Source organism: Schistocerca nitens, chromosome 3 (assembly GCF_023898315.1).
Source record: "Schistocerca nitens isolate TAMUIC-IGC-003100 chromosome 3, iqSchNite1.1, whole genome shotgun sequence".
Classification (NCBI taxonomy): Eukaryota; Metazoa; Arthropoda; class Insecta; order Orthoptera; family Acrididae; genus Schistocerca; species Schistocerca nitens.
In genome coordinates this window covers 749,200,248-749,212,894 of record NC_064616.1, presented here as the reverse complement: position 1 = coordinate 749,212,894, position 12,647 = coordinate 749,200,248, and the positions used below count along the sequence as shown (strand labels likewise).

Here is a 12,647-nt window from a genome sequence, read left to right as displayed (position 1 = left end):
GAAAGGAAATGAGATGGCGGCCTCTGGCATCAGCACACTGCTTACTCCTCAACTGTCGCAGAATCCATATCATCTGACTCACTTCCAAAGAAAGAGATCCAATATTTGTGAAGAAACAGTTTTTATATACTTTGCCACAAGTGTAACTGATGCAAAATAATTGAAGAGATTCCCAGATATTCCCGGTAGCGGGTATTTAATGTTCTTTTTATGTTTCGATTTATCGGAAATAGGAAGAGCTACCTAATATAGGAGGCTAATGAGAAATCTTACGTTGGAGAAATCTGTCGAAAACTCGCAAAAAGTCAACAGTCAAAGAGTACTCTTTGTCTTTAAATATGTCTGCTTGTGTCTGTATATGTGTGGATGGATGTGTGTGTGTGTGCGAGTGTATACCTGTCCTTTTTTCCCCCTAAGGTAAGTCTTTCCGCTCCGGAATGACTCCTTACCCTCTCCCTTAAAACCCACATGCTTTCGTCTTTCCCTCTCCTTCCCCTCTTTCCTGATGAGGCAACAGTTTGTTGCGAAAGCTTGAATTTTGTGTGTGTGTTTGTGTTTGTTTGTGTGTCTATCGACCTGCCAGCGCTTTCGTTCGGTAAGTCACATCATCTTTGTTTTTAGATATATTTTTCCCACGTGGAATGTTTCCCTCATATATATATATATATATATATATATATATATATATATATATATATATATGTGTGTGTGTGTGTGTGTGTGTACAATGAACACATTACTGCACTGAAATTGTGCAGACGTTATATATATAAATCATATAAATCAGTTGGTTTTAATGAGGAATTCATCAATGAAGTAGAAGGAGTTGGCCACCAATAAATCCTTTAGGCTTCTCTTAAAGTGAATTTCATTGGTTGTTAAGCTTTTTATGGCTGCTGGCAAGTTATTGAAAATGTGTGTTCCTGAATAATGCACACCTTTTTGTACAAGACTAAGTGACTTTAAATCCTTGCGAAGATTATTCTTATTTCTAGTATTGATTCCATGAATTGAGCTGTTGGTTTGGAAAAGTGATATATTTTTAATGACAAATTTCATTAAGGAATAAATACATTGGGAAGCAGTAGTTAGTATCCCTAGTTCCCTAAACAGGCTTCTGCAGAATGTTCTTGAGTTCACACCACATATAACTCTTACTGCACGTTTTTGTGCCCGGAAAACTTTAGCTTGGCTTGATGAATTACCCCAAAAAATAATCCCATATGACATTATGGAACGAAAGTAAGCATATTATGCCAGCTTTTTCATTTTTATATCCCCTACATCTGATAAAATTCGCATTGCAAACAGAGATTTGTTAAGACGCTTCAGCAGTTTTGTGGTGTGCTCCTCCCAGTTTTTCTGACTTTCACTGCAGTTACCCTACATTTATGGATGAATCAATGCTACCGTATCAGCGTTTTGCAGCCAGAGCGTACTCTCGATTGTAGGTATAAGTACAGATAGTGAAGATCTCTTTGCGTGCAGTGGGCAGAGCGGGACAAAAACGTCTAGGAGCCAGAAGAATGTCTGCAGGTAAGCAGAGCCGAAGCCGGCTGAAGGCCGGCGCGCCTGGAGGGAGATGCTGCGCTGCGATAGGCCGCAGCCGGCCATACCTGCGTGACGTCACAAGGAGCTGTCCGCGGCTGCTGCTCCCCTGACGCCGCCGTCAGTCGGCCAGCCAGCACCGAGACAGCCGCTGCTTCCTTCTTCAGGTCAGTCGCAATTCCCAACCCTCTAGTGGCAAGCTAACAAAATAACCTGCCGTACGCTCTCAATAACATGACAGCTATGCCTGGTGCTAGAAGTGCTTTTGTGAGATTTCTCCTTCCTGCCGCTGGTGAAGGTATGGTGCGACGCCAGACAGCGTAACAGCCCACGCTTTCCAAGCTACGAGGCGACGCTGCGCTCTGAACCTCTTGTGAGATCCAAGAAACACGCAACCAGTGGAGCTAAGATAATAAACACCGAGCAAAAGAAGAACGTACTACTTAAAAGAAACGATTATAGATTACCCATTGCGTCAAAACAAGATCTACTGGACAACGAGGTACTAATTTTACTGGAGTGGTCATTCTACAGACCCGGAACACGCAACCGATGGAGGAAAAATTTTTACGAAGTGTTCAGGTAATTCAAAATTATCCGAATGGTGATTCTTAACGATATTTCTGATAGAATCAAATATTGCTCCAAAGGATGGTTAAATATGAAATCTTTTTAAGAGGTGTAAAAGTAACAACTGTGCAAACATAATGACGACGGAGGACTTATTTTGTTTTAGATGATCTCAAATGTGCCGTAGAAAAGCATGAACGTAGAAAGTTATTCCATCATCCAGGGTAATAATAAGAGAATACTGTAAAAGCGATCGGTGGCATTCGTGTAAAAGACAAGGCAGTGTACACTGCTTTAGCAGACGCCTGACAGTGCTTTCGTGTTGGAGGGTTTCTGAGATAGTAAGGGAAAAGCGAAAAGATTTTCTACCAGAACGGTTTAAACACGCCATTGTAGATAAATTCATTAAACAACATTCCAAGCAGTGATGTACGGTATACATTAACACGGCATTTTTTAATCCCTAAAACATGTAGAAGACATTATTTTCCTACAAAATATTCTGAAGAGTTTGCTGCACTGTGTTGTTGCGCTGGCTGTAGGCAGCATGAGCAACACAGGTATTTCCTTACCTGACGTCATCTTCTTAGCACTGTCAATACCGAGAAAGTAGGCGTTGGTCCACTCCTCCCACCAACCGAAGTCTGTTTGAAAATGCAGTGTTCCCGGACAGGCTTACAGATACCACCAACTGACAGGAAGCTATAAGTAACGCCTCTTTACAAATAATACTTTTTACCACACATATTTTACAGAAAACCCACAGATCTAAACTCAGACCTCCACCATACGATTCACTGCCTTGTTTTTGATTGATCTGAATAGAAAAAAGCCAGACAAGCTACTTTTTATATGTGCATTCCGTTTCTCACACTATATGGAAATTTACAGGTCTCGGTATCGAAATGCAATATTTTTACTGTGTTGATAGGATGTTTATATTTCGGAAACTGATAGAGAAAACGAGGATTTCCAAGAGACAACACTATTCTGCAACCATTTCATCGCGCATATCTCTGCAGTTATATTGTTTGTGCTGAAGTAAACTACAATCTGATAAAAATTCCCTTGGCTGCATCACAAATAAAACTCTTGAGACATACAGTCACTTTGTTAATCTGCTTCGGCCACAATAAACAATATTATTTTATATTTCAGGCGAAACCTTTAAGAAGAAACTTACTTTAATAATCCAATTCAAAAATGGGAAAACGAGACGGTGATAGCAACAGAAATTCGTCAGTTACGGAACCTCCTCTAGGATGCTTAGTGCAAACAGTCGTTTCCCAACGAAAAACACTACTAACAGCGTTCATTAACGAGATCCAGTAAGTGCATATAAACGTAAGCAAATCCATAGACATAGCCCACATTGTGAAGAAAGAGTCTTCGCTGACAGTAAAGGAGCCGTAGAATAAGTAATTATCAAATTCATTACTACTCATAATTTTGCAACAGAAATCAAAACAACTAGAAATACTGTGGAATGGCCCCTCTGTTGAATTCCATTGACTTAGCTTTTGTTGTGTTTACATGAATAGTTGAGTAGGTTTGTACTATTCCCTATATACAATGTTATCCTCGAGAAGGGCAGATGGGATAACAGAAGTGAAAAAATATTGTTGAAGAGATTTCTAAACAATGTTTGCCTATCGCCATGTGTTGATAGGTATCTTACCTGTCTCTCACTTAGAATGATGACTCGCTGTTAATTACTCTTTCATGATTCGCAACAAGTTTTCCGTCTTTTGTCACACTTCCATCCCTGACATCCTAGCGGGAGAACGTATTAGTTACTCCCCTATATGAAAGAGCCTTTCACTGGCATCGAAAACTAGTTCATACCAAAAGAGCGACATTTTCGGATGCTTGCGACATAAAACTGAATTTTGAACTATAATGACAAAATTGTTTAGATTACTACAGACCCTCGCCGTGTTTGTGACTGTATAATTGTTACTTTTAAATTGATGAAAATGAATTGACTTAAAACATCCATTGAAATGGTATTTCATTCGATCAGAAACTTCGAAGTTTTCAGGAGAAAGCTCAAGCATATATTTTATCTGTCATTTTATAAAGTTGTTTTTGAAGGGACCCAACACAACCAGAAAACGACATGTTTTAGTGAACAGAGTAAATTAACCCTTTAATATCCAAATTTCTTCTGGAGGAAGAAAAATTTTTCTTTATGCTGTAATGCTCTTAGGTGATTTTTTAATGATTTTAGATGCATGATTTATACAAATATATGTACCCATTTTCAATACATACTTTCAACATTTGACTTCTTTTTATGGACGAAAGTAAATACTATTGAAATATTCACTGTTGTAATAAATAAACTGATAATTCAATAATTACCATGCAAAATAACAAAAATAATGTTCAACTGGACAATGGAGTATAGCTAACTAAAAACTTCCTTGAATTCTGGCGGTCACAAGCTGCTGCGGACTGGTACTTTCACTTGTTGATATTTTTATTGTGATGCCCAACAGGTGGGAGCAGTTGTGCGCGATAAAAAGATTGAACATTCACAAATGTGTTCATGAGATTTCCATTGAGGAAAAATATTTCTGTGTCAGCTAATGCACACTAAATATTAAGTACACAATTGTAGCCAGAGGGTCTGAATTGGTTAAACACACAGTGGAAACTCTGCAATTTCCATTCCAGACACTGCAGCAGTTTCCACTTATGTTTATATTTTATTATTTTTGACAAAAATCAATTGAAATTGTTTTTTCTGGAAACCGTAGAGCTTGTGACTTACAAGACTGATGTTAAATTGGTAACAAAATACACTAAGTGAAGCTTCTTATCACATATACAGAGCAGGAATAGCTTTCGTACAATAGCGCACGTATTAGCTACACTTTGCTCAGATAAGTCAGCATAATAGCAAAGCGTAATAGCTCCCGACGGCTGAGATCATAATTTGATGATAAACGTCTCGTCGATGTAAAGATCACTGAAAACAGCGTCTATAGCAAATGACTAAGGATGGGGGAAGGAAAATGAGTGAGTGAAGTAAGTTCAAAGGTCGGACGAAGGCAACGGTTTACCATCTTCAACTGCACTGTGCCTAGTACAGCATAATGGTGCTCGAACTGGCCTTTCGGTCAAGCTTTATATTTACCTAAGAAGAATGAATGACAAATTTGGCATATCATTTTCTGCTGTGCAATGATATTCTGAATTTTTGTTGTAGAAACCTGAAAACTGTTGAATTTTGATTGGGAATCTGTACTGGAAAGTTGTAATATTCTCACGAGTATTTTTATAGATTTTTTTTTTACAAAGGACACAAACAGGTAATGTAGGAAGGGTCCTAAAAGATTCCAAAAGTGTGTATAGCTTGTATAGTGACGTTATTTTCCGTACTCTTGGTACTTAGTAATTAACTCTTATGTTTTCTTGGTTAAAATGTTTAGTAATTTCGAAGTTGAGATCTCAACAACCAGTCTCTGCATGATCCAGATTTTAGTTTATCCTCGGACAAATACAAAGCGGTTGTTTTTTTTTCTTCTGTCGTGAAATGTTACAAAAAGCAAACACGCTAAGTACGAAAGGGACACATTTTTTTATTTGGTAGTTATATATTACTTCTAAGAACTACGTAAGTTCTTTGAAGACAGAAAAGAGAACGGCATGTCACATCGTAACTCAACAAAGTGCCCTGAATTGAACGATGCCTCTAGTAAGAATATGGTGACTTCCTTCCTTTAAAAAGCCTTCGGTAGAACGAATAGCACTTCTTTTAGTGTTCCTTAAGTTGAATAACGTAGAGCCCACGGTAAATTGCCACCATCACCAATTAAGCACCAACAGCAAAGGATAATGTTTGACTATAGTTGTTGGACAATACATGACCCTACATATATTTTTCTGGATGCTTAACGACCATTAAGCACGTAAGGTGGTGATGCAAATGGTAAGATATAGAGACCCCTTATGAACGAATCAAGCATTATTTTTCCACAGAATCACTATGCATGTTGAAACATATCTTGCTTTGAGATATCTAGGTAACGTCTTTAACGAAGAAATTGACATCAAGCTCTTGCAGTCATATCTTGACTGCTGAATACGTCCTTAATCGCCAGTTTACAAACCAAATCATTTGCCACATGTTTTAGATTGAAGCGGATGCAATGAAAGCGTTTTATCTACAGTGTCCGTTGTCGTCGAAGGCAGAGCGAATAGGTCGCCAACTGCTCGCACCCTATCGCAAAGCAATGAGTAACTACACCATATCCATAGGTGACAGTAGCAATTTTCAACTCATGTCCGTTCGTAATTTTGCACCTAGATTTGTAACAGATGTGACAGGTTCTACAAATTTTCTTCTGATCTTGTAATGTGATACTATCTAATTGTCTCATTATACTCACTAATTATCTCATTATATCAGAACTTAAGAATTTTAGGCAGTCTGCTGTTTCACGCCTAAAATTCAAGACTCTTTCGAAAAAGTTAAGACAGTAGTATTTGTTCTTAATGTTAATAAATTGGTAATAAATATAAGGAGAACATTCTTTGTGGGACTTTGAATGTGACTCTATGCTGTTGCTTGCACTATTTATTACGCTTCAATGAACGTGTATGCAGGTCTGCGTCTGTAACTACTCACAGAGGCTGTACTACGGCGGATACTCTACTGCTGGTGATCCAGGTAGCAGGAAGCAAATCCTGTGGACCGGATAAGCAATGGCTACAGTGAAAGGACGAAGTGGCCGTTGACCGCTCACAAGTCTTTTCTGCTTCAGTGGAAGCGTTTTCTCTACAAGGAACGTTTTCGTCGAAGGCAAAGCGAATCGATGGCCAACTGCTTGTATCCTATTTCAGGCAAATGAGTAACTGGACCATTTCTGTAAGTGGCAGTAGCAAACTGAGGTATTTAGGAAGAAGAAAAATAAGATCATGGCGTGGATTATCTGTTCATCCACGACCGCATCGGAAAATTACGGAATTTCTGTGTTTTTGCGCGATTTTTGTACATGCTATGCCAAAATTGGTTCGAGCAAGCAAATCAGTTTGTATTATAACCATGACAGTAGGTAGCATAACTATACATCACAAATGTGCGAACCCTAACGTCGATTACTGTTTCACTTAACCTCCACCAACAAATGACTTAACACTATTTTTTTACAAATGTTGTAGACAGTGAATATACTGGGAGTGATGAATTTAGATATATCCTGTTACTTGTAGTGTACTGCAAGTACTGCAAGGAACTTCGTTTTTTAAGACCTTAGCTTTCAAATCATAACTAATCGGTCAAGAGTAATAGTGGAATACCGCAACAAAAACTTCACTTTACACAACTGCGGCATTAACTTCGCACACTAAAATTAGAGCAAATAATATTTCACTGACTATCTTATTTCAGTTTAGAGAGCACAAGTATTAAAAATAAATCGAAGCATTCCTACTGTTAACTGTGATGGAAAACATAGTAGTATTTGGAAAAAAAATTTTCTTCTGCGTCGCAGTGTTCCTTATCAGTAATGGATAATAATTGTACTTGAAAAACATAGTTATTACTGCGACCGCTACTAAGGTTGTGCAAAACCTGGAAGAAATTATTGTTGTTAGAACACTTTCTACCTCTGTATAATGCGAAAAAGCTGGAATGAAGTATCCAGATGTCGCCATCACATAATAAATATTACCTTCTTTTTCTCTCCTGTCGATGAGGTGGTGAACCTGCTTTGCAATACGTAGGCGATCAATCTGGTTTTTGCTCCCGAGGCCGTTTAGCATGTAGGACTCGTGTAATGGACGAACCCGCATAAGGTGTGCAGGAGACAAATTAACTGTTACGTTTTCGTACTGTCCCGTCACATTCTAACAACGCTCGTAACCGCATCTAACACTGCATACTTGGTGCGGGAAAACAGAAAGATTGAGTTTAACGACCATTCTGCTACCGGACACTTAACTAAAATTGCTATTACTTTATTGCCATCTAGTTGGCGAGAATGTCTTCAGAAGGCACCGATAACAATATGTAAACCTAAAATACGTTCGAGGAAGGACAAACTACATCTCATTTTCTGAAGCCTTTTCGTCTGAAGAGTCTGGACTCATATCCAGAAGCAGGGTTCAAATGATTTTCCAATTCTTACCGTACGTACGTTTTCTACAATTTCCATAAAACACTGAAAGCGAATATCGGCATTGTTCTCCAGCAGGTAAGTGTTACTTTCTTCCTTCCATACTTCTGTAACTGATCTGAGCAAATGGTCTGCATATAATGATTTCGTCAGCGATGAGACAAACTGTAATTTTTCTTTCCTCTTTCGAATACCTGAATGCCTTTGAGGTAAGTCCCATGAGGATAAGGCAGCTCTCACTTTTCCCAGTGCGGTCTTTTTTTCATAAAATGTAAATTGTGTTTTTTTTTTCATTTATTCTACTACTACAACGACGCGCTTACACACGATATAAGCATCCCTTTGCTTTCCTAAACTTTTCGGAACGCTTCGAAATTGTCTGAACACAAAGAGCCACAAAGAATTTAATTATGAACTTAGAAAACAGGTTCAAATGGCTCTGAGCACTTAACTTCTGAGGTCATCAGTCCCCTAGAACTTAGAACTACTTAAACCTAACTAACCTAAGGACATCACACACATCCATGCCCGAGGCACTATTCGAACCTGCGACCGTAGCGGTCGCGCGATTCCAGACTGTAGCGCCTAGAGCCGCTCGGCCACTCCGGCCGGCTAGAAAACAGGCAGAACGACGTCGTCGCCTGTTAAGCAAACATTTAAGCTCTTGGCAATTATAAACTTATAAGGGCAGAGAGGAGTGTATTCATCTGAAAGAATATGTAGAAGAGATTATCACAAACACCTGGTACGAGGACATCAGATTCAGCATGTCGACAAATACGAAACATGTTTTCTCAATATCTAGGAGCAGGTGCCTGTGTAACCTTCACATCTAAAGTGGATAGGCAACTAAAACTTAGTTTACGGTTGCGCTGTACCACAAGTAGAACTAATATTATATTTTGTCTTGAAACAAAGACATATGGGTGTTTATCCTCCCTCGTGTTTATCTTATGTTGTCATTACAATGGTTATGAAAAGAGTATGTGTGTTCCAAGGTTTCATCGTATACAACGTGTAGCTAGGTAGACAGCACTTGTAACAACACAGTCTTGACGGTTTCTGGGCTTGCCAACGCCACAAAAAAAAAAAAAAAAAAAAAAAAACTCCAGTTTAACATTCCTCCACAAGAGAAGACAACGAAAAAGTGCTTTAAAAAGTATTCGATATTTGGTTCTCATTATTTTCTCTGAAGTATTAATAAAGTGAACTGTTGCAACATCTAGAGGCCACAAATTATCCTGCGTCATTTATAATACGGCGTGATTCCTTAGAAATTACGTCAACATGCGCATGTTGCGAAATAACATAACTGACGTGACTAAAAACTCAGTCATGAAGATAGTGGTCAGAGTTTACACAATTTTCCAGTCTCCATTGGTGGGCAGTTGATGATACCAGAACAGATGACACTGTCTCACGGTTGCTCAGAGCCTAACTTGGAGACGTAACTAAAATTTCTGTGCACGTCCGAGGAAGCCTGAGCAGGACCCACTGTCCGTACCAATGTGAGGCCAGTATAAGTCGTGACTTCTACAATTTGTGGACATACATCTCAACAGGTATTGGTGACAAACTCGTAAATTTCCATATGAGTAAAAGAAACGACATTTGAAAGCTGCACTGTGTACCTCTCCTAGGCATACTTCTAAATTTAAGGTTTTTATACTTCCATCTTCCTCTTTTTAAGGAAGATCTAATTATCTTTAACATTAGGTCTTAACTGACAGTGTAATCATAAATACTTTAATTTGGGTACGAAGCATTGCCACTGCTAACTGAAGTGCAGAAACTTATTGTTCGATTGTTCTCTTTCATGTGACATTCGGAAGAGATAGGAACCACGAATTAAAGCACATATCTAAAACTGCCTGATTATCCACGAGAGCACATAAAGTCAGTATAAAAAAGGACACGTTTTGCACTAAGACACAATGGAAAGTTGTTAAATAAGTGAACAGGTAGAGCACCTTGTCCTGAACACTTCTTCGTGTCTTACTTGGAATGATTTCCAGCCTGCTTCTTGTCACGAAGCCTATAGCGTAGCTCAAGAACGGAGGGCTATCTAAGACTATGTCACTTTAAGAAACTAGAAACGAATTGCTTAGCGGTATTGTTTTTAGAATAGGTGTGTCTTGTCTGCTGACTTGGGCGAGAAGAAGGAGGTTTTTGACATGACGGCGTGAAAAGGCAACATTGTTGGGCGCATTGCAGGGGCCGAGGCCGGTCTGTCGCTTTCACTTTCAGCTTTTTGTGTGGCCGCTACCTTGTTCTCGCGCCGCTTAGCCACCGCCTAACAACAGCTTCACACGCACTGGCCGCGCTACTGCTACTGCTAACCCTGCAAGCTACTCATACATCGCCAAGAGTACGTTACTTTTAAAATGTTGCTGTTTACATTGACACGAAATTAAGTTAACTGCGCTCGTTGTCGATGATAGCGGGTCAACCTAAATCATTTGAAAATTTCAGATAAATTCAAGATTCATATAGAAAGATACCATCTGGTGAGCAAGATGTACGAGACAGGCGAAATACCCTCAGACTTAGAGAAGAATATAATAATTCCAATCCCAAAGAAAGCAGGTGTTGACAGATGTGAAAATTACCGAACTATCAGTTTAATAAGCCACAGCTGCAAAATACTAACGCGAATTATTTACAGACGAATGGAAAAACTGGTAGAAGCCGACCTCGGGGAAGATCAGTTTGGATTCCGTAGAAATGTTGGAACACGTGAGGCAATACTGACCTTACGACTTATCTTAGAAGAAAGATTAAGGAAAGGCAAACCTACGTTTCTAACATTTGTAGACTTAGAGAAAGCTTTTGAAAATGTTGACTGGAATACTCTCTTTCAAATTCTAAAGGTGGCAGGAGTAAAATACAGGGAGCGAAAGGCTATTTACAATTTGTACAGAAACCAGATGGCAGTTATAACAGTCGAGGGACATGAAAGGGAAGCAGTGGTCGGGAAGGGAGTAAAAAAAAAAAAAAATGGTTCAAATGGCTCTGAGCACTATGGGACTTAACAGCTATGGTCATCAGTCACCTAGAACTTAGAACTACTTAAACCTAGCTAACCTAAGGACAGCACACAACACCCAGTCATCACGAGGCAGAGAAAATCCCCGACCCCGCCGGGGATCGAACCCGGGAACCCGGGCGTAGGAAGCGAGAACGCTACCGCACGACCACGAGCTGCGGACGGGAAGGGAGTAAGACAGGATTGTAGCCTCTCCCCGATGCTATTCAATCTGTATATTGAGCAAGCAGAAAAGGAAACGAAAGAAAAGTTCGGAGTAGGTATTAAAATCCATGGAGAAGAAATAAAAACTTTGAGGTTCGCCGATGACATTGTAATTCTCTCAGAGAGAGCAAAGGACTTGGAAGAGCAGTTGAACGGAATGGACGGTGTCTTGAAAGGAGGATATTAAATGAACATCAACTAAAGTAAAACGAGGATAATGGAATGTAGTCGAATTAAGTCGGGTGATGCTGAGGGAATTAGATTAGGAAATGAGACACTTAGTAAAGGAGTTTTGCTATTTGGGGAGCAAAATAACTGATGATGGTCGAAGTAGAGGGGATATAAAATGTAGACTGGCAATGGCAAGGAAAGCGTTTCTGAAGAAGAGAAATTTGTTAACATCGAGTATAGATTTAAGTGTCAGGAAGTCGTTTCTGAAAGTATTTGTATGGAGTGTAGCCATGTATGGATGTGAAACATGGACGATAAATAGTTTGGATAAGAAAAGAATAGACGCTTTCGAAATGTGGTGCTACAGGAGAATGTTGAAGATTAGGTGGGTAGATCACGGAACTAATGAGAAGGTATTGAATAGGATTGGGGAGAAGAGAAGTTTGTGGCCCATTTTGACTAGAAGAAGGGATCGGTTGGTAGGTCATGTCCTGAGGCATCAAGGGATCACAAATTTAGCATTGGAGGGCAGCGTGGAGGGTTAAAGTCGTAGAGGGAGACCAAGAGATGAATACACTAAGCAGATTCAGAAGGACGTAGGTTGCAGTAGGTACTGGGAGATGAAGGAGCTTGCACAGGATAGATTAGCATGGAGAGCTGCATCAAACCAGTCTCAGGACTGAAGACCACAACAACAACAACAACAACAACAACATAGCAAGATCAACGCACTGCTAAGTGGTTACAGTGTACGCGTAGGAAAAGATCTGCTTCGTTGACCGATATACACTGAACCGCCAAAGAAACTGATATAGGCATGGGTATTCAAATACAGAGATATATAAACAGGCAGAATATGGCGCTGCGGTCGGCAACGCCAATATAAGACAACAAGCGTCTGGCGCAGTTGTTAGATCGGTTACTGCTGCTACAATGGTGAGTTATCAAGATTTAAGTGAGTTTGAACGTGGTGTTATAGTCAA

The 12,647-nt window shown here is 39.5% G+C and overlaps 1 protein-coding gene across 2 annotated transcripts in view; it reads left to right on the top strand.

Annotated features, from left to right (window-relative positions):
* The first annotated feature begins 1,640 nt into the window (after window positions 1-1,640).
* Window positions 1,641-12,647, top strand: part of LOC126248746 (uncharacterized) — a 208,591-nt gene continuing 197,584 nt past the window's right edge. The window contains exon 1 of one of the 2 annotated variants that reach the window (XM_049950076.1): window positions 1,641-1,715. The gene's annotated coding sequence lies outside the window, so the exon portion shown is untranslated. The remainder of the gene's footprint in view (window positions 1,716-12,647) is intronic. The other variant, XM_049950078.1, reaches the window with a different exon arrangement.